This window comes from Dreissena polymorpha, chromosome 5, assembly GCF_020536995.1.
Source record: "Dreissena polymorpha isolate Duluth1 chromosome 5, UMN_Dpol_1.0, whole genome shotgun sequence".
In the NCBI taxonomy this organism is placed as follows: domain Eukaryota; kingdom Metazoa; phylum Mollusca; class Bivalvia; order Myida; family Dreissenidae; genus Dreissena; species Dreissena polymorpha.
In genome coordinates this window covers 118,922,635-118,925,437 of record NC_068359.1, presented here as the reverse complement: position 1 = coordinate 118,925,437, position 2,803 = coordinate 118,922,635, and the positions used below count along the sequence as shown (strand labels likewise).

The 2,803-nt window shown below is 36.5% G+C and overlaps 1 non-coding gene across 1 annotated transcript; it reads left to right on the top strand.

Annotated features, from left to right (window-relative positions):
* The first annotated feature begins 629 nt into the window (after positions 1–629).
* Trnay-gua (transfer RNA tyrosine (anticodon GUA)) lies at positions 630–714 on the top strand. Its single transcript is given in 2 exon segments — positions 630–666; positions 679–714. It is a non-coding gene; the product is annotated as a tRNA-Tyr (tRNA).
* The last annotated feature ends 2,089 nt before the right edge of the window (positions 715–2,803 follow it).

Here is a 2,803-nt window from a genome sequence, read left to right as displayed (position 1 = left end):
AAGATCGTATATACCCGCTTTTAAGTGGGTATGCACGATTTTGTCAAATATTTATGAATTTATATAAAATGTGTAAAACACTGATTATACATATATTTCAATATAAATTAAAATAAAAGTTAAGACGTGTCGAAAATGCGAAATAAGCCAGATATTTTAGTTTGAAATCGACAATGTCTGTACAGTCGAATTCGCCAGCATGCATAACATGCATGTACGATGTGAATCTAAATTTAGATTTAGTGCAGATTCGTTCATACGACACAAAGGCACAATTTTATTTTACGGATCATTTTAATTTCCTGCAACGATATTTATTCATACGACACACGAACACTAACTCCGATCCTTATAAAAAGACGAATGCTTCGGTTATTGTATGAAAATGTGTACGAAATATCTTCGTCACAATCGGCTCGTGGCGATAATTTGTGTTTGCTGCATTTGATGAAAATCGCCTTCAATGTATATTTTGTCTTGCCTGTTTTGTGTTATTGTAATATATTTTTATCAATATTTTACAAGTTGACACATATAACAATCGTGCATTTACACATTTACCTCCCTTGAAGAAAAGCGATACACTCGTGTTAACGTCTATCTAATTTCTATCCTCACAAAGAGTGTATCCCGCGATAGCTCAGTTGGCAGAGCGGAGGACTGTAGTGGTAAACTGGCATCCTTAGGTCACTGGTTCAATTCCGGTTCGCGGGACTCTTTTTTTTTTTTTTCTCAAGTTTTCCTATATTTTGCTGTGGTTTAAGAAAAACATTGTACAGTATACATGTTTTATTTGGTTGTTTAAACTAAACTAATGTTACCTCATGATATTCAATAAATTGAAAATAAAGATTTTCTATAATAGCAAATATTCCATTGTCTTGAATGCAAAATATCGCGATCATCTGGCAGTGTAATTATCGTTTATTTTGCATGAATCCCATGAAGACAGTTTCATCATCATTATCATCATCATTATTGCTTATTATGCATGGATCGCGACATAAAGAAGTAGCTCAGTAGATTAAGTCTATATATCAAGAAATCGTTCAGTTTGTGATGCAAACACCAAATTTGGCACATACTCTTCAGTAACTATAGATTTGATAAAGCACGTTAGCCAATACAAAATTTCAAAATGGCTTCCGTTTTCAAGATGGCCGCCGTCAGGATTGATTACTAAATGAAACAAATTCTCTGAAAGGTTTTACTGCTGTGAATATTACTTGATTTTCATTTCGTACACAGCAATTTGACTAGTTTAAATTTGAATCTGTATCAAAAAAGTTTTTTTAATGAAACAAATTAAAGTACGGTGACACTACTGCTGTTAAACTGGGCATGGGATTCGATGTCAGATATTCTATACTCAATATAATATAGTGTCCAAAATGCTATCTTACTAGTCCTTTAAACAATATGAACAGTAAGGTAGCCGCACCTGAATTGACATATTGTCCCGGCGCAAGAGAGTGCAGCCAATGATAAAGGGTGACGTCAACGTTTAGGAATTTGATTCGTCATATTTCGTTTTATGACATGCGCAAGTGACGTCGTGTTACATATTTTGATTACGTGAACACTATGAGCTAAAAGGGAAAGAAAGGATGGTCCAGTATATTTGCTAAAACTAAAGACAGCGGTGATCATGTTGTACCAACAAAAAGTAGACGGACCAGTCTCGAAAATCGTGTGTGTGTGTGTGTGTGTGTGTGTGTTGTGTGAGAAGAAAGATCCTATAGCAGAAATCCGGCATGCCATAACAATGGAACTTGATGTAAGATTGAATGAATGTGCTAGAAACTTAAAGGCTGGAAAACTGTTTGCCAGACTAAGTGGCGGTGATGTTGTTGCACAAGAACTTATGTATCACCGTTCTTGTTTAACTGCCCTTTACAACCAAATTTGGACAGCCAGGAGTGTCAAATATCCCGAGAGAAAGAAGTATATCCCATTGTATTTGCAGAGCTTCTTGTGTATGCCGTTGAAACATGTGCTGAAGGTCCTGTTGTGTTTCGTTTAGCTGATCTGGTCGTCCTATATAATCAACGTCTTACACAATTGGGAGTAGAAATGCCTAATGTTAACTTGTCAAGACTGAAAGACAAGTTGTTGGCAGAAATCCCTGAGTTGGAAGCCCATAGGAAGGGGAGGGATGTTATGTTGGCATTCAAACAAGATGTTGGCGAGGCTCTTTCCCAAGCTATTGACTATTCTGATGCTCGCATTGTTACCAAAGCAGCCAAGTTATTACGAAAACAAATGATTAGCACCAAAGAGCTTTCAATGGTACCGTTCACGAGGATTGCATTAAAGATTCCGTGCCATCAATTCTTCTACAGTTTGTCTGCATGATAGAACATGGAGCTGATATAAAATCGCAGCTAAGGTTTGGTGCATCAAAGACAGACTTGGCAATGGCTCAGTTGCTCCAATATATTGCTATGCAAAATACAAAAAGGAGCAAAAACATCCAGACATTCTAAGGTTCATGAGACTCCTTTACCTGTATTCATTGGCATGTCGACATACGCCAAAACCAGAAAACGGTTAATGGTAGAAATGCTTCATGACCATGGACTCAGTATGCCTTACGAAGTACTTGAAGTGTCAGCTCGATTAGGAGAAGGCAAACACAGTTTTAGTAAATTTTGGAAAAGTCTAGAGACAGCAACACTGCTCATTTTATGACCCAATCAAAGGGAACAATACTGATTTTCTTTCGGCAGCAATCAGAGACTTCATCTAATGATCTTCAGCAGAAAAAATATAAAAGATAATTGTATGTTGTTTTCTAAACTGT